General features: G+C 38.9%; 1 non-coding gene across 1 annotated transcript; it reads right to left on the bottom strand.

Moving 5' to 3' along the window:
* Window positions 4,424-4,495, bottom strand: TRNAG-UCC. Its single transcript has one exon. It is a non-coding gene; the product is annotated as a tRNA-Gly (tRNA).

Below are 24,764 nucleotides of genomic sequence, written 5' to 3'. Positions count from 1 at the left end.
GCTACAGCAGATCTCCCCGTGCGGCCGCGGAGGAGCTCACGGGGCGGCGGTGGCTGAGGCCTGGAGGAGGCACGGCCTGTGGGTACCCCCACAGGAGCGGCCCGGGCCGGAGCTGCAGCCCGTGGAGAGGGGCAGCGGTGGGGCAGGAGGGCTGGGGGAGCTGCGACCCGTGGGGACCCGTGTGGGGCAGCGCCCGCAGTGTGGGCCCCGCCGTACGGAGCCATATTGAGGCGGTTCTGGGAGAGCTGCAGCCCGTGGGAAGCCCGCGGGGATCGGTCCGGGAAGGACGGCGTTGTGGGAGGGATCCACGAGGAGCAGGGGCTGAGAGTGGCATGGAGGAACGGCAGCGGCTTAGCATTTATCGACTGACCACAGCCCCCATTCACCATTCCCCTGTGCTGCTCAGGGGAAGAGTAGATGGTGGAGGGGGGAATGTTTTTAGTTTGCTTTCAGTTTGCTTTTAGTACTCACTGCTCTGGTGTGTCAGAAATAGACAATAAGTTACAGTAACCACGCTTATGCTGTGTCTGTTTTGCCTGTGATGGTAGCTGGCAAGGTATCTCCTTGTCCTTACCTCAACCCACGAGATTCATGTTTTCTGCCCCTTTCCTGTTGAGGAGGAAAAGTGGGAGAGAGGTGTGGTGGTGCTACCCATTGCTGTGAAACCTCTAAAAGGCTTGAGCACAGACAGCTTAAGTGTTTACCAAGCAGAACTGTCTACATTCATTGTTTCACTAGGAAAAAGAAAATCCATATTCTGGCATACATCCAGAGACTTGGCAACTTGAAATTGGTGACTCTCACTCCAGAGAAGCCTGAATTCCATTGCACAATCACTTCACATAAGAAGAATATTACAATATTATCTCCAGACCAGTTGGAAGGACAATAATCCCCAATCAGAAGGCATAATGTGATGTGTCTGCCTCTGAAATGTTAATATTTAACAAGCCTGCACATTGATTTTTTTTTTTGCAGCTGTAACAAAAGCTGTGCGTATTTTCCATAAGTCAACCATCAAAATGTTAACCCTTACTCAGGCACCTGTTATTTTTTGTTGGACAGCAGATGGGTTCTTAAACTTCTCATAAATTCCCAATTCATTTAAACATCTTAATTTGAGCAGATCTTTAACCTTCTTCTTAGGTTATGAGATCATAAAGAAGTGTACAGAAAACTGACAAATACTCAGGGACTTAACCCTACCCCTCTTAAGTGAAGCCATAACTTTAAATTACTCCAATTTAAAACCTTACAGATAGGAAATTTCAAGTGCCTCAAAAGTTAGAAAGCACATACACGTCCTACCTGCATAGCCAAAAGGAATGATGTTAATAATCTTGTATTTAACGTTACACCTCTTTACTGGAAAGCTTCCATCATGCTTTACAAACTATATTGAAAATGTATCAAGTAACTCTCCAGAGACTCAGCAAAAACAGGTTGCATAATGGAGGTTACTTTCTAATAAAGCTGGAGAGGACTTGAACTCTGCTGTTCACCTGGGGACACTTGAGAATATTCTCCTTGAAACAGGAGGAATTTGAATAAGGCTGTACATATTTCAACACACACAGCCATAGTTGTATTTTGTCTATGTTTAGATATAGATAGATACACACATTCAGTCTACATATGTAGCCCCGTATAGTTTAATATGCTTACACCTCATGGGTTTGTATACACATAAGAAACATTCTCTCAAACACTTCTTGTTTTAACCTCTCATACCCTTTCTTAGCCAGTTCATTTTTTTCTTTTTGAAAGAGTGAAAAAAGCATGTGGTGTCTTATTATCAAAGTGATTTGGTGTAGAAATAAACTTCCTGAAGATGAAGAGGGTAGAAAATGGTTCTTTCCATAGTCCTAGGAAATAGACTTGTTGGTGTGCATCTGTGTGCATGTACTCTTTGACAAAGAGTATGTTTCTTTATAGTCTTCATTTTTCAAAGCACGGATAAATACCACAGCTTCTCAGCTTCTCTTTGCCTCCAGTTACTTGCTAATTTTGCCAAGGGACTCAAAAGTAGATACCCACTTCCCAGTAACGTTATTCTACAGCAAAATTATCACTACTCAGCAAAACCTAGCAACCAGCCTACTTAGCCATCTTCCTTGCCCTAATTTTGTCCTCATTCCACCTTCATTTGGTGTGATCAGTGCTATCAATACCACCTTGCTTCATCACTACCACCAACCTCACCCTGCAGGTTTTTTTTTTTTCCCCCACAATCCTTTTGCCAGCAGTTTTTACCTCCGCATCTCCAGCTACTACTACTCTTGTCCTTAGCCTAAAGCTCACTGGCCCCAAAGCACACATACAGCTTTCAGTGCCCTTGCACATACTTGCAGATCTAGTCACCTGTTAGTAGACAGTCCTTTGTGACCAGCCCTCACCCCTCCCTTAAGCCATTTCAAGACTCCCCATTCTCCAGCTCTCATATTTTGCCATCCCCATCCCATGAGGCCACAACATTTGCACCTTCCAGTCATTTTCCAGTGTTTAATATATTTTTTGCAATGTCCTGGGAGCATTAGGCACCTCATAATAGACTGAGATAGGCATGTGTCGTTCAAGTACTTAACTGTGAGCTCTTGCCATATAGAATCCGTGGCCCTAAGCCCTCAGAAGTCTTGCTCTCAAACATACGAGCTCCATTTATTTCTTAACAATTAAGGAGACTGTGATGCTAATACATATATTTGAAAGTGTTACCTCTCCAATGACAAAACTGAACTGGGACTAAGAGCACATGTAATCTCCAGACATGAGAAATAATGGAGTTGCATTTGTCCTCCCCATATATTGCTTACAGCCCCCAGATGCTCACCTCAAGTTCTTACCGTGTTCCATTAAAACTGTGAGGTTTGCCTTTTCACCGAAGTGCTGTTCTCACTACTTTTTAACCAATTTATAAGGTTTTACAAAATAGCTCTGGCAAATGCACTCACATCTCCCATGATACTCCTACACGTCCAAGCTGGCAAAGCATAGGAGTGTATGGGGAGGGGTGAGCAGGAGGAGGCAGGTCTGATGCAAAATTCTCTGATGGCTATTCCCATTTATTCTAATGGATTTATGTTCAGGATTATTTGGCTCGTTATAACAAGTGAGAATCTGCCACAGTATCCCTAATCTTTGTCAGCAGATGTCTGCCTTTAGACCATATGCTGGGTATAATCACTTTCAGCTGCCATTTCTCCTGCATGGTGAGCAATTTGGCAACTACCTCCTCTTGTCTCAGAGGCATCTGGCACAGTTGAAAGCAAGCCCTGCAGATTTTTTCTAGCAGAGAAAGATATTGAAAATGAATTATGAAAATCAAAGACTGTATCTGGAATGTGCTGATAGCTCTTCAAGAGCTATTTGTGTATTTGTCTTCTTCATCTATTTAGCTTCCTAAATGTACAGTTATTAGAGGAAGTTCAAAACACACATCTCAATGATTCTGTACAACTGTGTGAACAAGAAATTAAACAGATCAGTATTTTTGTCAAAGCAGCGACAGCAATGTTCTGAGGTTCAGGACTCCCCCACCTGTTGCACTCTAGTCACAAGCTTTAGGCCACAGATCCGCCCTCCACTGTCATCAGAATTCTTCAAGTATCATTTGGTCATAAGCAAAAAAGTAGTAGAAAAAGGAAATTTAGAGGAAAATGAGTATTTAGTATTATGTCATTTTTAAGTAAACTTTGTGAAGTGTTAAATGTTGGTGCTGAAATACATCAGGACTGTGAAAGCGATCTCGAATATCTTCAGTCTCTTTTACCATTTCTCAAATAATTTACAATCAAATTACTTTCAGTTTTGACTAACGTTTTGACAGATGGATGTAAACTGAAATCAATGTTCTTCACGCTTCTTCCTTCTACTCCATGTTCCATGTCAGGTGGAGCACATAACGCTTACCATTGCGGCTTCGTGGCAAGGTGATATAATTAACCTGCCACACCTCCCCATATTTATACTTTTGCCATCGCCCTTCCCCCCAAAGAGGTTTCATCCTCTTTGCTTGTTTAATTGTGGTGCATGTTTCACAGTCATGAATAACCTGTGCAATAGTGTCCATAGTTAAGTCCACCCCTCGGTCTCTAGCCTACTTGTATGTTGCATCTCTTCCTTGATGGCCTGAGGTCTCATGGGCCCAGTGAGCTAGAAATAACTCTTGTGTTGCACGTCCAAGTCCATTTGAGCCACCTTAATTTTGGAGGCTTGATCTACCTGATGGTTATTTTGTTGTTCTTCAGTAGCCAGACTCTTGGGCACATGAGCATCTACATGACGCACCTTTACAACCATATTCTTAATTTGGGCAGCAATGTCTTTCCACAGTTCAGCAGCCCAAATAGGTTTACCCCTTCGTTGCCAGTTATTTTGTTCCCACTGCTGTAGCCACCCCCATAAGGCATTTGCCACCATCTGGTGCATTGGCCGGGAATCGAACCTGGGTCAACTGCTTGGAAGGCAGCTATGCTCACCACTATACCACCAACGTGTTATCGTTATCACACTGTAAGACCCCTGATATACTATCCACTTCATGCTGCAGTTTTTAGTTTTAATGACTTCTTTAAGGCTTCTTTTTACTGTCAAGTGTTTTATCACCATAAGGATATTTCTTTCAGAAAATATACAAGCACATTTTTACACACTAAAGGCAGAGCTCCTATTTGTAGTAGTACAAATAAATATTTCTCTCACACAATAATAATAATAATCATCACCGTGTTGCTGGCATTGCTGTGATTACATTAGGAGCTTCTACCAAACCAGCTATGCCAGTGACACAACTTCCTTCTGCACATCTCTCACCAACATGATAATTATTCTGAAAGAACTGCGGACCGTGGGTAGTGTCTGGTTAAGTTTCATTTCCTTATTGACACTCAAACTCCAATTTCCTAGCACAGCAATAGAAATCCAGTATAATACCAAATCACACTGCTAGAAAGGAAAGACACTTGGTAGACTGCACACAAACAAAAAGGAGAACAGCATCTGAACTACTAATGAGACAGCACCACAAAGTTTCACTTGTTCAAAAATTCAAACTCACATGCAGACTCTACTCAGCATGAGTAAAGGTGGCAGACATATGACAGTGTTTAAAACAAACACAATCACAGATGTTTTAATCAAATGGTGGTTGACATTTAATTGAAATAAGCTTAAGAATTCTCAGCTCCATTAATTGTTCAGCTCTGTATATAGTGCATGAATGGGAGAAAAGACACACAGGCTGACGAAGGGAGTATTCGAGAAAGCGTCCCAGGAGCTTGTTTCCTTAGCAATTTACAAAGCAAATGAAGGTAATCTGAAACTTCAAACCCTACAATATCTGCTTTATTAGACTTTAGTTTCTTGTTACTCTTTACTCATTAGAAAACTCTTTCAAACACTAAAACCTCTATACAGCTCCTTCACCTCTCTCAAATCCCTTTCTCTAAACTCTTAGTTATATATTAGACTTAAAGCTTGGTACATGAATTAGTTCCTTGTGATACTGTCCCACAGCGGGTATTTTACTGATCTAATAAAACCACAATGAAATTACTGTATACAACTTAATATTGAAGACCAATTATTGATTTTTAGGACTTCATTTCCAACCCAAAAGTGGCAGTGTGTCTGAAATCCATGCAACTAGATCTATCTTTGGCAAAGAACCAGCCAGCCATAGCGACGCACTGTGAGAACATTACATTTTCCTCCACTGCTAAAAGAGCCAGGAAATGATGTGTGCAAGTAGGTACATATAGTATAGATGTCACTCAATCATCCTCCACCTCTCTAATTATTTTTATTGAACTGTTCCTTTTCAAACATGGAGATGCCAGGACTGTAATAAGGGTGATGGCATTTCATTGGGGACATGAAAATAAAGCATCTTAGTACTCTAATTTGACATAAGTTCTAAAGCATCATTTCTCTAGATTGATGGCCTTGGAGGAAGCTTAGGTATCTGATACAACTGATACCACAACACAAGCAGCCTTATCTTTGCTACAGTATCAATTTCTATGTTAACCTTGCTTCAATATGGAGAAATAATTGAGAGTTATCGTGTGAATATTTCATCAGGGAGTTCACAATGTAGTCACTGCATTCAGGAATGATCCAAAGAAAATCCCTTAATTTTAATAAAGTTGGAGTGAGAGTGCAATAGTTCATTCGCACAATTAATTCATGGAAAATTTTGTTATATATTATTAGAGAAAGATTTCAGTGCTCACGTCAAGTGAAAAGCCTGTAGAAAAAAACAAAGTAGTAAAGTAAAAACAATGCCCAGAAAAAAATCTAAAAACTCAGATCCCATCCTGAAACATCTTCCCAAAGGAATAGCTTAAATGCTCTATGAAATGGAAGTACTTATTTCTCTCTTTCAACCTTTAAATAACAATGGGAAGAGATTGCACAACAAAGCGCATAACAGAAAGTAAAAGGAAGTGAATTTAAAAATTTAAGAAACAGACAACCACTGAACCTTTGTGGAACTGGGAGCTCTAGTTTAATTTTCTCAATTTAACTTTATTCTTCACTTAAGCCTTATTTCCAGTAAAACTCCCCAGATGATTTGACGCTTTTCCAACTAGCCTTTTACTCATTATAGCATACCAATGTCTCTAAAGAAGCATACTTTTCACATGAAAACATTTTTTGATTAGCAGAGAACTTTTCAGTTCATACAAAAATTACATGCATATATCAAACAAAATCCGTACCACCTACTCGCTACCTAGACACAGATTGTTCAGTTATTTCTCAGTCTTAAGAAGGAAGTTGAACCACCTATTCAACATTGAAGGTACTGAAAAAATAAAATATATAAATTAAATATATAAAAGAGAATTTCACAGATGCTCCTGGGATTAGGAACAAACAAACTAGCAGAAGAGAATGTTTTGCAAAAGCCTTTAGAAGCTGTTGCAAAAACAAACTATCCAGTAATTAGGGTGTGCAGCCTGAAAGACGTGCATTCAGGATATCTAACTAATTATTATGAGAGTTCAGAACACATACGAAGTTGTGAATGTCACATGGTTCTTCTGTTTAGAGAAGAACCTATCTCCACAGAAAATTAAAGCACAGGAATACATTTTGTTCTGAAAGACAGGAGCTGTAATGACACAGCATGGGAAGAAAGCAGTAAGGCATATTATTATCTTTAATATCATCTTTAAACAAATGAGTCCCAATGTATGTTCAATGCACTGATTTCACCTTAAGGCACTACTTTTTTAAATACAAGAGCCATCTGCAAATCTCTGAGAACAATGAGCCTATCACACTATGTTGTACCACCTCATGTATTTTTCCCCTTCTATCACTGTAGAGACTTTCTATTTTAGTCAGATGATTACATTTCCATATGTGAGGAAAAGATTAAAGAATACTGAAGTCCTGTCCTGAATGCCTATTCTCTGCATTTCATTCATAGTACTATTTACAAATCATAGCAAAGTGGATTATAAATCTGGAAACTCTCATATAATTCCTTGATTAAGGCTGAGAGGTAGATATTCTGAAACTGTCACTGTTTCAAAGCTCCCTTTATTTTATAATGCTTAAAACATTTCTTCATTACTTATTAGGAAATCATCTGAAGTGCAGATACCTAAAACTGGAGACTGTAATCTGTTTTTGATGGAAAACCAGAGACCACTAGGCTATCTTCCATATGCAACCATAATCCTAGTTCATCCATTCTGAAGATTTACACCAGTGAGAGTGACTTAACAGCATTCTAGCTGCAGAAATTGTCTCTTGAGTTCATGTAATCAGAGTCTGAATTAAATATAAGGTTCCTTGTTGAGTAAGCAAAAAAATGCTAACAAATACACAGCCTGTCCATTCCAATGAGCCACAACTGCAGAGGGCTGACAGCATATAGTCTCTCATACAGCTAGGAAAATTACAGATTGTAGCATGAAAGATTACACATTGTTAAGCAGTGTCAAACCACATTGGCAGTTTTAACATGTCAAATGTGTAATTACATAAGGATCATTGCTCAAAAAGCACAAGATCTGGATGATGTGAGCTGAGTGCCAACTCAGCCATTCATCTGAAAACATTTAGTGTATTTATGCACTTTGGATTAAAAATAAATTGGTTTTCCTTTTGTTGTTTTTCCACAAACATGTTAAGTGCTATCACTGAAGCTATACTGCAGTCTCTAACAGGCACTTTTCCAACCTTCAGGTTGGAAAGCATCATCTTGTGCATGTCCGCAGTCAAAGGCAGGCACATATACAAGCTGAGAGTGATTTTGGCATGCCACACCAGTACCTGTACACTAGCAAGAAACAAGACAGTTCCTGCTTCAAATTTCCTGTCTTTCTCAGTATTAAGCAGAGTTGCAGTTCTATTTAAAATTGGACACTTTTTTTTTTTTGAAGACTGAGTTTCAATGGTACAGTGAATGCATGCTATCCGCATTCAGCTATCATGAGTAGAGGAAAAAATGGGTGGAGAAATGGGAATAAGACAGCAGAAAAATATGCCAATGGTGGCCTGCACAGCTTTGAAACAACAGGCATATTTCCAGTGCTGAGACTAGCTGTGACTGCACAGAAGCCTGCGAGCCACTTGGTGATCAAGAGTTTCAAGAGTTAGTAACTGGAAGCAGTTCCCATTAAATTTCTGTTCAATCAATTCAAGATTAACCCAAGCAATTTTTTTGCAAGTGCATAAAATTACAGATGTTGATTTTAGTGCAAAAAGAAGGTGCTTTCTTTATAGAAAGAAGAGCAATATTACATTAGCCAAAAGCTACCAGAAACCACGCAGAACCCAAATCCCCAGAGACTTTACCACGAGAGAAAAAAAATACAGATTCAGATCAGTATTCAGATACAGATACTCTAAACAATTACAAATGAGCAGAAATTAAAATACCTGGTCAAGAAATTTCTAATTTCAAAATTAACATCTGGCAGCATGGTTGAATTTTGATGAAGAAATCCACACTATTGCAAAAAATGTTAAGCCATTTTCCTGCAAGACCACGCCATATGGAAGCTACAAAGAGAATCAGGAAAAATAACCAAAAATGAAATAAATACTCTTCACTTTCTCCCAGTGTTTCACATTGAACAGTACAATCTTTTTCTCATGTTCCCTCTGTTGCTGATCTACCTGACCACAGCTGCATATGGTGGAAGTACTGGGTTATTTCAAACAGCAGTTGCCAGCTAGCTCAAAGCAAGAACGGAGAGATGTTTTTGCACCATGACTGTTTTGAAAACAAAACAAAAAAAAACCACACTTGTTACTTTAGCATACCTCTAACTTGCTTCAGCTTGTACAGCTGAAGCTTGTTGACTTCAGTAGAGACTCCAAGACCAATGGGTTTTATAAGTGTAACGCTCATCTAAAAGGTGACTTCAGTAGTACCTTCTCTTTCATGTCGGTCCTGTGTGTCTGGACCCTCCCTACCTAGAACCAAAGCTAACAGCGTAAGAATCATTGATGATAGCAAAAAGCAGTCATACATTCTTAAACACTGTCATGGTTTTATGATTTTTGGTTATTGGTACTCCACATCATAACATCATGTAGTGAATGTACCTGGTTCTCAGAAGAGAAGGACTACTACAGTCCCCACGGTACTTTGCTCCTCTGTTACCATTTTCCAGCTGGAGGGAAAAGATAAAACTCACAGTATAAAAACTTGCAGGTCACGAGACCTCGTCCCTTTTTCCGCCATCTCTCGTCTTGGCAGCACGTCGCTCTCCAGCCATGTTATCGTCGGTAGTAGAGTAAGGCCTACCTTGATTTTGGGACATTCTCTCTCTCTGTATTGGATTTATCTGCTTAAATTGTAATTATGTTGTACTATAGTGTGTTGTTTTGCATTCCAATATCTTATTTAGTAAATTAGTTTGTTTCTCCTCAGATTGTTGCCGCTGTTCTTTGCTCTCAGGGCCATCTCCCTACCCTTTTCCCCTTTCCCCGGGACGTGGGCCTGTGGGTCCCCCGTCCCCTTCGTCACGGAATCAGGCCTAACGCCCATAAACCGTTGACAAACACAAACTGAGTTTTGCATTGTTCAGTAGAATTAAGCTCTGAAGCCATGTGTGATAGTGTAAGAGGCAGCAATTCCTCAACAGCTGAGATTCACATACGTAGCTCAAATATAGAGCATCTTGGGAAAACATGTATTTAATAAGTTCAGGTTTTAAAGATTATATTTCACCTTGAGATAATGCTGCTAGCTAGTTAACTTTATCATTCACTTCTGTTGTGCTTCACCACATTCACTTTTATATTAAAAGAGCCATCCACACTAACTCTAGATAGCACCAAAACGATATGCTAATGTTTAAGAAGTTCATCCTTAAGAAGTGAAATACATCTTTAAATCTTGGATAGGAGTCAGGCTAGATGCTAAGGCTTTGGCAGATATTCTGTGAGGCTTGCCAATGGCTCTTATTAGAAGAAAATAAAATGGTGGAGTATTTTATGAAGAACGCAGGGTCTACAGTTGATCTGAATACTGGCAGCAGGCTAAAGTGGCTGAGAAGTTGGGATCTTCTGCTATAAATAAGGTCCTCATAAAGACTCCACTTGCAGTCTGCAAGGTTTTCCTCTATGGAGGCTTCCTGCATGGTAAAATACTCAGGCTGTTCAAGTAACAGCGCTTAAGAACACATTATATGGAGTCATAAGGGACATGCTGCTCTTTCAGGATAAGCCTTTTTACCTGCCTCAGAGTGCCTACACACAGCACAAGGGCTAACACCATGGCCATGAGACTGGGGTTTAGACAATATAAAAGCATGCACCTAGTGGTCACGGACCCCATAATTCCTTACTATTTTAAATGTAATATTTGTTTTAGCTCTCCATTATTTATCCTCTTCAGCATCCTTAAACTGTGCCCAAAGCAACCATCAGTCTGCTGCTTTCCCAAAGGTTTTTTTCATTCCCACAACTTGCCACCTTCAGTCATTACATCCTTTGAGGTATTGGTGCTACCACAAAGTTGGCACTTTTCTAACATCCAGGTGCTTCTAAAATTATGTGTCTTCTATCTTTTATACCAGGTCAAGGACTGAAGAAAACTTGACTTAATTAGCTGAAATCATGCTTAGGGACAAGGATTTGTTTCCACTCCCTTTTTGGAGAGGAAACAAGAAACCATATCCATTTATTGAACCACTAGCATATGAGCAGTGAGCAACAGTTATAACTGTTTTGATATTTGAATAAGGCACTCATTTAGTACCACAGGAACAAAACAATTTAGGACAATGATTCTTCCGAAAGGAGAGACTCTAGAATACTTAAGCAATTTGTTACGCTTCCTGCAGACAGATACTTTTAGCCTTTTTTTTTTCCCAGAGAAAATTAGATCTTTGTAATCTGGTGAAGTAATTTGCATGTCTCAGGACTAGCCCAAAGGAACTGGGAGACTATGATTTTAGAAAATTAAATTGAAGATTATTTAGAAACAGAGAAGATCAGAAAATAGTTCCCCTTCTTGAAAATAATAATAATTTTGTTTCCATCTGAACCAAACCCAGAAGAAAACAAAAAAATACAAGTTTATCATGAGTCAGGCTTTTACACAACTTTTCATATCAGGAACAGTGAAATATTACACTTCAGAAGGAACACAGACTGCACAGCTGGTCTGTGAAATTGGCTTTCGTGTTAAATCTGAAAATTACTAAATTATCTAACTTCCTTGGGCAGCCTCTGAAGATGCTAGATTTGCAACTTCCTGGCAGTAAGACAGCAACAGTGGGACTATTCCAGCTTCCTGAAATCCATTTCAGCATACTCAGGTTCCCAGTTGCAAGTCTAGGATGGGGGAACCTCAAAAACTCTCCCCTGTATCCAGCCAAGATTTTCAGGGCTTCCAAGCAAGGCTGGAATATGAACCATAGGACTTTAAGACTTTTCCTCTGGAAGCTGGTATTTTCGATGCACTTTCTGGGGACCTGCCACTGCCTGGATCTTCAGCCACTGCCTTCACACCAGGAGGTCTCACCAAGAAAAGCAAGCGAGTACCTGACAATCAAGATCAGTTGACAACTCCAAGGTAGGCCTACTGTGTGGACTTGCCATGGCTGGTCCATGGAATGCAAAAGCAGCAGTTTCTCTATCCAAAGCCAGATTTCCAGGGAGGCAGGCTACAATCACCCTGAAATCCCAAGATGCTGTGTATTTATTCTTTTGCATTGTACTAATGAGCACTTATAACAAAGCACACTTTCTGATCAGCACTATTTCCAGTGGTCCAATAAAGACTGCAAAGAGCTTGATTCAGTTACCCCCAAAGTATCAGTGTCATTTTTGATGGGGATATAGTCAAAGATATCCCAGCTTTCAACTGTTATCCCAAAGGACCCAGGTCTCCCGCATATCCCATATAACATCTGTTAACTGTACAGAGACCAGGATACATTAGGATGCCCTACAGGACATCAAACTCCCATATGTAGGCAATTTAATTATGCTCGAGTTGATGACTTGTATTTAACATTACAATGCAATCTCAGCAAATTAGCTTGCTTTCCAAAAATCACTGAACCAAATTTACCCCAATACTTCGTGATTTGTCTTCACTGGGAAAGCTCATGTAGTGACAAATATAACTCATCTCATTAGTTGATTTTTTTCTTTAAATCAATAACATCCTCCATAATATCTCATCTGTACTAACAGAGCAGCTATGAGCAACATTTTCTCAGATGTTTTTTACAATGAGAACTTCCAGGCAACCACAAATGAGTTTTCAGTCCCCTATGTTCAAATAGTGTTATCTGTTTTTTAATATTTTTTTCTTAATGCTTGCTAACAATAAAATAAAGAGCGTACCTTAAATTCTGTGCATGTCAGTTCAGTGGTAAAAATACCTCTTTTCTTACAGAATTACAAAATAACTCTGACCGTAAGGGAACTCTGTCAGGTCATGCAGAACAAGCCCTCATGCAAAGGAAGTTCAACTCGACCAGTTTGTTCAATGCTTTGTTCACTTGAGTTTTGCATATCTCACAAATAGAGATATTTCACTGACTCTCTGGGCACCCTACTCCAGTATCTAATCACTCTCAGGATGAAGAAAATGTATCGTCATTATTATGATTTCCCTTCTTCCAGCTCACATAGGCTGCTGCTTCTTTCACTGAAACCGCTGGCAGATATTCTTCCAAGCAACAGCAAAATCAAATCCTTATCCTAAAGCAAACAGCATTTAGAAGTAAATTCTCTTCAGAAAGTAGTAATTTTCACAAAGTATTCAAGCTATACGCATAAACGAGTACCACCAGATTCCTGATTTCCTGTATTATTTAGAAGAGTACTACAAATATTTTGTATTTCATATCAATCAAATGAAACTCATTTTTAGGTTTGTACTAGAGATGCATAGAAGTATACATATAGGAGATTTCTATGCTTATATGATTATTTGATAACATGAAGTACAATACCTTCCATATATCATATAAGGTAATCTTTGTGGTAAAGAGAACATTCTGCAGCATTACAGTTTTGTTCTAAATACACACAAGGACAGCGTGAGCTGCTTCAGAGAGAATTTAGCTGTATAAAACTAATAGGAAACTAGACAGGAAGACTTATCAAAATGATCTATTACTCCACATCTTTTTTTTTTCCTTCCTCAAAAAGACAGTGACATTCAACTCAGAACAGCAAAAATCCTAAATGAAGATGTTTCCTTGATCCTGTATTTAAACCTTCCTTTGTCTAAGAATAGTTCCTATGGCACTACAAAACATTACGGTTGTTGGATTTTTTTTTTTTGAAATCACACACCAGGTAACATTCCTTTTTAACTAAAAGTGGCAATCAGTGTGAAGGAAAGCGTTAATTTATATTCAATTCTTTTCAAACAGTCATATCCTGGTCCAAGAGAAAGGGTGCTGTTTGATAACACTTTCAGTGAATCAAAAACAAGAGATGGCTCCTTCCGCAAATTTTACAAAGAAGTACTGGTAAAGGTTTCTTACAGTAACTGCTTCTTTTTGTTTTGGGTAGCTTTGCATTCACAAAGATGATGTGTCCAACATGCCCAGTTGATGTGTAGAAATGGAGGGAGGAAGCACCAGCATTCCAGTGGAGCAGGAATACAAGGACAAAACACAAGGCCAGAGCTGCATATTCTCTCATGGTGCCCCTTTTCACCTTCTGTAGCTAACCCCCCATTGGGACACAAAGAACCACAGTGACCATGTGGACCCATCACACTAAACCAGTGAGACGACATCATGAGGCAAGGGACACGCATGGTGCATGCAGTCATTTCAACAGGAGCACAGCAGTCCTATTACCAGTCACAACTACCACTTCTAGCACACCCCCCAAAATTGTGAATCATCAGACTTTGTGTCAGAATTTCTGATGCTCTCACACCCGTGCCTAGAAATCATAAAGATGCTATGAATGTCAGTATTTGATGTGATTTTCTGCAGAGGCTGCTTCCAACAGCCTTGCAGATGGTGAATGGTCATACTCAATACCTTAATATTAAAATCCTTATGTGAACATAGTTAATAAAACCACTAACACTGTCAAATCTCCATGATGTTTGTCAAACAAATGTTCTGCTCAGCCTACTCCTCTTCCACATTCCTGTCTTTCTCCGCTGCTCCGAGTATGAGCCACCTCTAGCAGGGGTTTCCTTACACTGTAATTATAGCCTACAAAAAAGAACTATTGTTCCTTTGCACATGATAAAAGTACTTTAAGATTGGCAATTACATAGTTTTATGAGTATCCTCAACAGCTGTTGTGATTTGATAGAGCAAATAATTGTCCCCTATTTCTTGCCCAAGCTTGTCTGACTTTTGCAAAGACCAACTCTCATTACTTCATGATTCTACAAGTTTCTATAAGACCTTGAGACTTCTTTTTGTAGTAAAGACCTTTTCCAAACTAAACACTCATTTTAAAAGCTTTAAAGTTGATTAACTTCAAGAAGTCAAGAATGAACATAATAAATATAGCAAAATGCAAGCCGCAGGCTGTAATAAAGAATTACACAATTACAAGTGCTGGCTCCCATAAGATTATTGCAGGTCTTCACGTATGTGTTTTTCAAATTTTCAACAATGGCCACAAAGGGCCACTAATAGATTATATACCTCTATTTGTTTTCCAAATTTTCAGCATAGTGCTCTGCCAGCAAGCTGGATTAACAGGTAAAAGACTTGAAGCACTTAAAAATTAACTGCTTACTTGGTTGTTTTCAGATTTTCCGTAGTATCTGAGGATGATGTGTCAGCCTTCAGTTTATAAGCTAAGGAATTTTCTTGAGTGTTCAGATGTCTCAGTGCATCAGAGTTATAAGAGGGCAAGGGGAAACAATATTGAAGTAGAGCTGCCTTGTTCTTCTTGAAAAAAGCCTCTAATGGGTGCTTTTTGTACAACATCCAACACCACTTAATAGTTGCAGACACTATTAGAAGATCATCTAATGTGAATTTCATTCTGATATCTGTTTATTACTTTAGTCACTGCTTTCATTTTGGCTACTTATGTACACTTTGTGCAGTAACACAGCTTACACACATTACTTAGTGTTAATGATTAATAACAAATATACATATGTGGTGAATATTTGGGGATGTGGGACCCAGTGAGGTCTTGCTTACACAAAACACCTATGTTCAGGACAGGATGTTCAGCCCTTTGAAGATGCTTAATTTTTCCCTGTAGCGTACAAAGGGTACCTAATACTTCAGACTAATTTTATTGACCAAAAGAGTAAATAAGGCTCTCCAGATAATGAATGTTCCTGCTCCCATTTGTCCCCCCACATCCCCATCACAGTGTTTATAGTTTCTTTCCACAAATTTGTTAGCAATCCCTCCACAGACGGTATGTTTGTCAGATAACACTTTCCCAATCTTATTAGTGTGTAGACTTCTTCACAGTTGCTTTTTTTAAAATCTGTTCAAGTATACTAATACCAATTAATTTGCTCCTTCCCTCTTTGTGTATTCCCAGTGCAACACAAGAAATGTGGAATTATGATTATGAAACCAACATTATTCTAATAAACGAAGCATTTTCTCATTAGCAAGAAGTACTCATGCATACGATAAAATCTCCAACAGGGTTAGCAGCTGCTTATTAATGGCTGTTTCCTTCTTGATACAGTCATTTATGTTTAAACATGAGCCAATGCATTGCTGCACAGTATACATCTACTCTTGTGTTTTTCATTTCATCCATGCATAACAAATCATATTCGTGTTTCTTTCACCATTTACACCATTGTAAACTGGGAGCTACTCCTATTAAACTTAATAATTAACACCAGAAGAACACTAGATAAAAATGAAAAAAGAGACAAAGCCCATATTTTTCATGCACATACATTAGCAACACATTATGGGTACTTTATGCTTTTCCTTTTCATTTTCTAGGTCTATTTTCTGAGATCTGATAGTCATATTGATGAATTATTCAACAAATCTCTTAACTGTGATTTATCTGAAAGCAGAAAGAATTCATCACTAGCAGAGCTAAAATAAACAAGCTCTTATGACTCTAAGATTAAATTACTGACATAAACAAAATCTGAAATTCCTTCGTGCAGTGCTCTACATGAACATCAGCAGAGAAAGAAGTGAAATACTTTCTTATAGGGGCTGTAGGAGTACAGAAACAGTTTCTCAGCTAAGGTCATGTCTCCTCTTCCTTCATAAGGATACTAGAAGAACTATGTATTAAAAATATCCCATCAGTTGTATTTCTGACAATGAACGGTGGTATAAATCGGAATTTACAGGTACTGATAAATGTTTCACAAAAGCAGGTAATAAAGAGCAGTCTACTGAAGTTCTCTTGATGCCAACTTCCAGCAAGAAGTGAAATCAGCAGCATGCAGGAGTTGCATATTTTTTATTTAACTTCACCTGGCATGCTTTTAATTGGCCCCTGAGGAACAAGTTACCAAGCAGTGCATCCAGTCATCCCCTGAGTCCCGTAACCAGGGGTACATAGCTCGGCTTTAGTTCTATGCTTCATAATTAAGCATCCACCATGAATACACACACAAGATTAAAACATAGGATCCCTTTGTGCTTTCACTTACTTACAAACATGAAAAGTTTATTTTTAAGCTCAGCATTATATAGAGGATCCTTTTTTTCCCTCCTACCGCATGAAGTACCAGAAAGGGATGATTATTATAGAAGGCCATTTTTTTAATACATGGACAGCATGGGAATCAAGCCCCAGACCAAAGATGTTAGGATTCGAAACACAAGATTTAAAAAAAAAAAGCCACAGACAAAATCAACCACAGACAAAATCCTTTACTGCAGTAGGAGTCACAAATAAACCCATTTAATTCTGTTAGGCTACTTCATACTTATGATGGCATAAGGAAGCATAGTACTAGAGGAATTACTATGCACTTCTAATCTGGTGCACTTAATTGCATATTTTTATACCATTTCTTGCATGCTTCAAACAAAAAATCCTCACAGTTATATTCATAATTGCTATATCTAGATCCAGCTTTCAAGTATTCTTGCTGATTGGATGCAAAGCCTGGAGTAAGTCAAATATCTAGCAAATAGTGAAAAGTTACTATCACAAACTAATTTTTTTTTTTTTTTTCAAAAAAGACCATTTTCCTGTTATCTTTTCAATGTTTTCATCATATTTGTCAAAATGTGACTTAGCAAAGCCCAGCTACTGGTGGAAAAAAACAATTTAAAGAACACAACTCATATTTGAAAATATCTGATTTTGTAAAGCAGCTCTCTAAGACATCATATTTGGTTACAAGTATATATTTTCAAAAATAATTTTTAAAGTCCTTTCTTTAATTTAAAAAGGTTTTATGTGAACTTTTGCTGCTATGTTCCTCAGCTATTTGCCAGAATAACCTCCCCTGTATGACTTAGCATCTCTTTACATCTTGTCTCACCTCTTCTCAAACTCCTCCATCATGTAAAGTTGCCTTTATTTAGGCAACTATTATTTTAGATACAATTAAGACATCCATCATCATAGCAGTAACTACTGTAAACCTTTTAAAATCAATGAATCACTGAATTATTGAATCACTAAGATTGGAAAAGATCTCTAAGATCACCAAGTCCATTCCCAACCCATCCCCACCATGCCCTCAGTGCCACATCCACACGGTTCTTAAACACCCCCAGGGACAGTGACCCCACCACCTCTGTGGGCAGCCTGTGCCTCACCACTCTTTCTGAAAAGAAATTCTTCCTAATATCCAAATTGTGTGCAAAGTCCTGCTCTTTCAATTTGAAAGTCATCAAGATAATACTTCATTGCTCTTTCCTAACTGTAACCTCCAGCCCTTAGCCTTAGGGTGCAAAAGAAAAACCCAGTCACTCTGAGATCAGCACGCATCCTAGAGCAGAAAACACGCTACTTCAGTTTCTGAAATAAGCAAAAATGAGCAAGTAAACTACACATTTTGTACACTGCAAAATACAGAACCTAATGTGACCTCTCTCCTCCTCTGGAGCACACACTAGCACGCATTATCCTCCTGCTGAAAGGGCTTCAGAAGAAATGAAAAACAATGTCTCTCATATCAGCTGCTACAGTGGCATGTCTTCCAATAAAATATTTTCTTTTACAGTTATTACTACAAAATACTCAGTGTACATTTAAATTGATACACATTGGTTGTCCTGTTGTTACTATGCACGGCAGTAGTATAACCTGGTAGTAGCTAAGCACCACACAGCCATTCGCTCACTGCCCCCATAGTGGGATGAGGAAGAGAACTAAAAACAAAATATAACCCGTGTGTTGGGATAAAAACTATTTACTATGACAGAAAAGGACAATGGAAACAAAAATGCAATTACTTACCAATGACAAACAGCACCAACACGACACCCTACCATCACCTTGAGGTCTCAACCCCCTAAGCAGTAGCTGACCAGATGGCCAGCAGGTGGGCTGCCCACAGCTTTATAGACTTCTGTGGCATGGAAAAGCCTTGGCCTAATTCAAGCACCTGTCCTGGTCCCGCCCCATGCCACTGTCTCTTCCCTTCCCCAGCTGTGCTCCCATTGCAAAAAGAAGTCATAGAGAAAGAACACTGCAAAGTTAACTTCAGCAAAATATGTTTCCAGGTAAATCCTCACTTAGTGAGAATTAATCTACAGCAAGATAATTTTCTAGAAAATAAGGAGTATCTCTGCTTTAATTCATAGGAAAAAGAGTACCTTTCAATGTACAAATGAAAACCAGCACAGTATGCACATCAATATTGTCAAGTACCTTTTCATAGTTACCTACATAGTTCTAATCCTTAAAAAAAAATTAGAAAATAATAATTTGAAAAGGTTGAAGGAAGGCCTTTGAAATGGAACAGAATACTTTTTTCTAAATGTTTTTCTGAGGTTTAAATTTTTACATTTATAAGAAAAACGAAGCCAATTACTAAATCTAAATGCAACTTTCCTAATTTTGCTTGAAGATAAAAAGAAAGAGAAAAAATAAAATTAACAATAACCATAAAATCAACAACAATCAGAAAAAAAAATGTGCCTTTTTAAACTACAGTTTCTGAAAGATGCTGAAGTCTTAACTGGGCCACATCTCAGCTTCTGGTTTGGGCCTATTCTAGAGCTTTGCTAAAGGAGTTCGTTGTTCTAATTGAAGTATTAAAGAAAACAGAAAGTAAAGAAAGGAAAGAAACAATCTAAGTTCCATCCCCCCTGCTGTTTCCAACTACTAGATCAGGCACAAGCTCAGGCTGCCCATAGACCCACCCAATCTGGCCTTGAATGCTAGCAGGGATGGGGCACTCACAGCTTCACCGGGCAGCCTGTGCCTGCCCTCTGAGTAAAGTATTTATTCTTAATATCTAATCAAAAACTCCCCTCTTTTGGTTTAAAGCCATTCCTCCTTGTCCTATCACTATCCAGCTGTGTAAAAAGTTGATTTCTCTTCTGCTTATTATCTGCAATTAAATACTGAAAGGCTGCAATGAGGTTTCCCTGGAACCTTCTCCAGGCTGAAGAGCCCCAGCTCTCTCAGTCTGTCTCCATAGGAGAGATGCTCCAGCCCTCTATTCATCTTTGTGGCCCTCATCTTGACAGCTCCAACAGCTCCACATCCTTCTGGTGCTGGGGGCCCCAGGCCCGGACGCGGTACTCCAGGTGGGACCTCACAATGGCAGAGCAGAGGGGAACAATATCCTCCCTTTCCCTGCTGCCACCTCTCTTCTGTTGCAGCCAGGATAATGTTGGCAAGTCATTGTGTCACCTACGTTTTCTTCAAAGAAATTAATGTACACTTCTCCTAAGTTCACTGGATTTATTTATTTCAGAGTAAAATACCAAGCCTTGCAGTTTACAGCTTTCTATTTATTTATTTCATTTCTTATCAAGCAGCAGTTACACGCAATGACATCATTTTAAGGATTTCTCTTCCCGAACCCCACTGCACTGACATTTATCAGTTGTGGATGTAAGCAGAATTTAAAACCTCGCAGCGTTGTATTTCATGATGAAAAACTTTTAGGTACTTTTATTTTAGGAGCCTCGGAACAAGGATTCAATTTGAATATGAAACTGTCATAGATACTATATTGCCTTTGCCAAAATTATCTGCTCTAGAGTCACTGTTCAACAGCTGTGAGAAGGATTCACAGCGGCAAAACCATTATTTAAGTGAAATGTGAATCTCACTGTATGCCATACATTAGAATGAAGAGCATGAAATAACAGTTTATAAAAATCTCAGTTTTTACTGTAACAGAAGTAAATCAAAAATCAAGATTATAGGTAACATCTGTGATGCATTTAATGCACTTTTCTATCCTGTTTAAACTCGTTTTGAAATAACATGCAGGAGTAGGTTATTGTTACTGGTTGTTTGCCTTAAGATAGCATACAATTGATTTTGACTGAAAAATACCTCCTTTGCAGAATGATATAAAGGAAAATACTAGAAGCATCATCTTCCTGTGTTAAACAAAGTAAACCATGCCACTTCGAAGGCATAATTTTTTTATTATTATTTTATTATTCCTGGAGGTTATTCCCAATAATATTTAGTGAACAGGAACTACATTTTCAACACTACTGCAATATCAGAAGTTTGAGCATCTTAATTAGTATGAGCTGGATGAAAACATTTCATGAAAGAATGTAGAAGAGTGGTATTTTTACCCTATCTCAGTTTAAGTCGCTGCTGACTTAGCAGAGAGCTTTCTTTCTTTCTTGCATTCTTTCGCTAGCATTTGTGAAAGCAAATATGAATAATAGAGGAGCACCATTACTGCAGGTTTGGGACAGAGCTGAAAGAAGCCAAAGGTACTACAAAAGGAAGCAGTGTGGATCAGATTTCTGAAAGAGTTATTTTTCTAACTACAGCTGGAGAGTTAACATTGAAAGCAAATGCTAAGAGCTTTGAACAATTGTGTATCTTTACCTGGATTAGATTATACCATTGTAACAGGAAAATTAGTCAAACAAATTAATTCTGTGTACCTAATCATCACTTGAAACAGAAATAAAAGAAATAAAGGCGCACTTACTTTTTAAATAAAATATTTACATTCAAGGTATTGTTTGCAGTATTTTTGAAGTAGTTCTGCTGGAACTTTTTAAAGAGTGGTTCTGAGTGGAGGTATTTGCCACTCATCACTAAAAAAGGTACTATTAGTTTATTTGGGCCCACCCTACACCATGGAAACAGAGTTTCAAACGGAGGGAGCTTAAAAGGTCAACCATAACCAGCAGTTTCCAGGATGCTATGGGGAGGCTTCAAGAGAAAACATAACCCAGTAAACTGGCTTCCACATCTACTGGTTACATGCTGCAGGCTCCTAACCTTTCATTGATTTCATCTCTAGTGATGAACCAAAAGTCCAAAGTTGGAACCTCAGCCTCAAAGACATACAAGGGTACTGATGCCTCAGAGGCTGAGCCAAAAATTAGTCTTATCCAGGCCATAAATTTTATCCTTACAGCCTATACAACGCACAGTGGTCAAGATTTTTCTGATTTACAGACATTGCATATCAGAAGCAGGAGAGCCACTGAAGCAGAGTGCTATAACAACCTCCTTCTACCTCCAAGAAATTGTCCTAAGCAAGAACTGACTGTCTTACCTCCAAAAAAGCCATTCTGGATGTTTGGCCATGGAGGCAGTGCTGGCTTTCACTGCCTGGCAGCATGACTTTCTGCATAGTTCCACAGCCAGGTCACACTGGAGGAAAGACATCCTCCTACAAGGTCAGGACTCCAGAGCACAAGTCATCCATTTCCCAGGTATGCATAGTTTGACCATCACCTGAAATACATATTCCCAGCACTGCCAACCAATCATTCAAATGAGGGCTACAACTGCATTTTTTTTGTGTGGTGCTCCACTCGTGGCAGTAGCAGGTGATGCTTCCAAAGCATCTGACAGATCTCAGCTACCATACACCTTAGTTTCTGGATCTTAAACAGGATTAGGCGTAAGACATCTAATTGAGTTGCTCAAGGGAAGATAGCAAGAGAAGAAGTGCATAATTCTGGGTGGAGATTCTTCACAGAATATCAGCTTTCATTGACCACCAAGACTCGGCTTAAGCTCGCCTTGACAAGTAAGAACAAGAAGATGCTGCATTATTAGTTCAATTGAAACACTAGGGCTGCTTTGGTAAAGTAATCCATTAGGAGTTGCCATGCAGATCATTATATATTGTCTGAAAGATACCCAGTGAGGAGCACAAAAAGTAGGGGTCTCAAGTATTATCCAGATCACAGTGATTTTGTGAGATGAAGATTTCAGAGTACAGATTTATAGCTGTAAATTAGTCAAAAGAATGCATAATGGATGTGTTGAGATAATATCTCTAAAATATCTTGCCTTTTCATGTTCTATACCATGCAGACTAAATTAACTCTACATAAAACTCTCATCTTTTAATTCCAAGTGACTGTTACATTTCACAAAACTGTTTGTTTAGAAATAAATTATACCATTCATAAAATTCACAGAGGTCAAACAGAGAACTTCCACTGGCTTCAGACCAGCCAGGATTTCACCTCCTGAGAAGCTCCACAGTAAAGAACTGTCATCAGCAGTAAAAAGCCACAGACTTTTCCGCAGAAGTAGCAAAAAAGATTTTGCTACATATTGGAGCTGCTTGGAAAGTAATACCTCCTATTTTATTGTGTTGACCCACAACGTCAGAGGTGGATGCTGGTGATATGGCAGCAGAGGCTGAACCTTCCCACCAATATCCCATTACATGTTGTTGCTGTGTGACAGATAGCAGCAGAGGGGCAGTCTGACACAGTGGTGTCTGACATGGAAGTGCAGATAAAGCTATGAGGTGGAACTGAATTCCTCTGTGCAGAAAAAAATGACACCCCCTGACATTCATCAATGCTTGCTAAATGTTGCTGGAGACTAAAGTGGATGTGAGCACATTGGGCAGTGGGTGGTGCACTTCAGCAGTGGTGACAGCGACAATGGGTCACCTCCACTGGTGCAGATTGTTACAAGCATGGCATGCAATCTCTTGCTCATTGCTGGTGAAAATGCACAGCTAACGATGGTGACTAAATTGGAAAATAATGTTTTTTAGCTGAGAATTTGCTTTATCAAATAGTGTTGTCATGCTCTTCGTATCTGTTGTAATTTCCATGGAAATAAACAGGAGGCATTAATTTCAGAGTGACCTGCATAACATGCACTCCTATTTGAAGTGTAGCAGTCTTTATGCATCTCACAGCAGAATAAGAACAACTACACTTTCACTCTAGATTCGTGAAAGAACCTGTTCCAAATAATCCGGATTTAAAGGAAGTTTATTCCTTTGAGTTGTGAGGTCAAGGGTCACATGTGATGCTTGGCATGACATGCACGTGTCTATAAATCTTGCTGTCTTGTAAACCATGGCATATAATAAGCTACCAAAACTCATACAGCTGTGCCACACTGATCTAAGAGTCTCACAAGACCCAGGTGACCTTTTGATCCCCATCAAGAGAAAAGGCAGCAGAGCTGTTAGTGATATCAGAAAACATGCTCTCTTATAATGCCTGCAATAACAGTAAGAATCCTGTCTTCCATATACACGAGGGTTCTGGCCTCTTGGATAACTTCACAAGAAAATTTAATCTACTGCCTGTCTCTGTTTATCCTATTTACCTCAACATTTTCAGTATTTTAAACAAAAGCACGCATGAGTTAGACAGCTCACATGTTTTAGTAGTTGGAAAGCAAGTTTAATTTAATTTCAGATAAATAACTTGGCATCTCAAAAGCTATAATCACTTATCTTAGTTGCTTAAGTATGAAAAACACCAGAGAATTTGGGGTAATTTAATGCTACCACCATCACAAGTTTTCAAATAGTGCAAAAATAAATTGACATGCCAGACAGTATAATCCACTGCTGCTCATTGATGATGTCTCATTGAAAGATGCATATATATGGGATAAATACTTGATCTGATAGGTGAGGTCTCAGGATCTATTCGACTGGGGAACTTGAGAACGTTTCCCTCCTTTGCATTTGGCTCCATTCCCCATCCAATTCCACATCAGGACAAAATCTGAACACACAATATCATTCCCTGATTTCCACAGAATGGAAATCCAAGTGCATAGGTCAGGCAAGAGCTTTAGCCATGCATGGACCCAAACCCCAGGGCATGCACTGGATACCCCAGCAGAAAAGTCTAAACAAAGCTTTAAGAGATTAGTGAGAGATTGATTGAAGAAAACTTTTTTCGGTTTGTAATGTCTAAAGTGCCTGTCAAAAGCCAGTTTCCCTGATA

The sequence above is a fragment of the Numida meleagris genome, chromosome 1, assembly GCF_002078875.1.
Source record: "Numida meleagris isolate 19003 breed g44 Domestic line chromosome 1, NumMel1.0, whole genome shotgun sequence".
In the NCBI taxonomy this organism is placed as follows: domain Eukaryota; kingdom Metazoa; phylum Chordata; class Aves; order Galliformes; family Numididae; genus Numida; species Numida meleagris.
This window is presented reverse-complemented; position numbering and strand designations above follow the sequence as displayed.